Source organism: Ovis canadensis, chromosome 3 (assembly GCF_042477335.2).
Source record: "Ovis canadensis isolate MfBH-ARS-UI-01 breed Bighorn chromosome 3, ARS-UI_OviCan_v2, whole genome shotgun sequence".
Classification (NCBI taxonomy): Eukaryota; Metazoa; Chordata; class Mammalia; order Artiodactyla; family Bovidae; genus Ovis; species Ovis canadensis.
In genome coordinates this window covers 129,004,778-129,006,445 of record NC_091247.1, presented here as the reverse complement: position 1 = coordinate 129,006,445, position 1,668 = coordinate 129,004,778, and the positions used below count along the sequence as shown (strand labels likewise).

The following is a 1,668-nucleotide window of genomic DNA, read 5'->3' as shown; positions in this document are numbered from 1 at the left end:
AGCTAATGTTCCTCTCTAGATCTTCCGGTGTCAGGAACTTCTCACATTTCTCTTTTGGAAAAGCATATGAAATATTAACTTGCTTTGAAAATTAAGTAATGTAATAAGCATAGCTAGTCCCATACCATTTCAATGCATGGTAGCTTTTACTACTAATTACATATTATTATTGGAGAAGGAAATGGCAACCCACTCCATTATTCTTGCCTGGAGAATCCCATGGACAGAGGATTTGGCAGGAAACAGTCCATGGAGTTGCAAAGAGTTGGACACAACTGAGCGACTAAGCACCAGCAGCGTATATTATTAAACAGAGACATGGGTGATCAGTTGTGGTTGACTATGACCCCATGGATTGTAGCCCACCAGGCTCCTCTGTCCATGGAATTTTCAGGCAAGGATACTGGGGCGGGTTGCCATTTCCTACTCCCGGGTTTCTTCCTGACCCAGAGATCATACAGAATCTATATATACAGCTTACAAAATTTGTACACACTCATATACTAGAAAAAGAACTTTGTTATATCAAGTGATTTGCAACTATGAGTGGCTTGAAAAAATTGTATACTGTCACTTCTTACTGTTGGGGGTCTTTGTTCCTTTTCTTGCCTTCCAAACCTTCAAAGATACTAATACTGGCTCTTTTTCGTGGCACCTCGGAGGCTGTTGGCTGCTTCAGAATGAAGCTGAGCATCCCTTTCCTGGCCACTGGCTGCCAGAAGCTCATGAAGTAGATGACGAACGAAAATTTCATACCTTCTGCGAGAAGCGTATGGCCACAGAAGTTGCCGCTGATGCTCTGGGTGAAGAATGGAAGGGTTATGTGGTCCGAATCATTGGCGGGAATGATAAGCAGGGTTTCCCTATGAAGCAGGGTGTCTTGACCCATGGCTGAGTTTGCCTGCTCCTGAGTAAGGGGCATTACTGTTACAGACCAAGGACTGGAGAGAGAAAGCACAAATCTGTACGGGATTGGACTGTGGATGCCAATCTGAGTGTTCTCAATTTGGTCATTGTGAAAAAAGGGGAGAAGGATATTCCTGGACTCACTGATACTACCTACAGTGCCTCGTCGCCTGGGTCCCAAAAGAGCTACCAGAATCCGCAAACTTTTCAATCTCTCTAAAGAAGATGATATCCACCAATATGTTGTGCAAAAGCCCCTAAACAAAGACGGTAAGAAACCTAGGACTAAAGCACCCAAGATTCAGCGTCTCCTGACTCCACGAGTTCTGCAACACAAATGCTGGTGTATTGCTCAGAAGAAACAGCGTACTAAGAAAAATAAAGTAGAGGCTGCAGAATATGCTAAACTTTCGGTGAAGAGAATGAAGGAAGCCAAAGAAAAATGACAGGAACATATTGCCAAGAGACAGAGGCTGTCCTCTCTGAGAGCTTCTACTTCTAAGTCTGAGTCCAGTCAAAAATAAGATGTTCTAAAAGTAACAAATAGATAAGATCAGATATATATAAAAAAAAAGATACTAATACTGGCCATTATAACCTATAAACTATGATACTCAACCAGATCCTTTCATTTCTATGAGTAGCTATATACCTCCTTTGCTTGATAAGATACTTATCGAAAACTACACGCTAGAAGTGTAAATGTAAGTAAAGATCTTATTGAAGACAAGAAAATTATATTGAAGATCTTCATAAATAACA

The 1,668-nt window shown here is 41.2% G+C and overlaps 1 pseudogene; it reads left to right on the top strand.

Annotated features, from left to right (window-relative positions):
• The first annotated feature begins 680 nt into the window (after positions 1–680).
• LOC138438166 (small ribosomal subunit protein eS6 pseudogene) lies at positions 681–1,430 on the top strand (annotated as a pseudogene).
• The last annotated feature ends 238 nt before the right edge of the window (positions 1,431–1,668 follow it).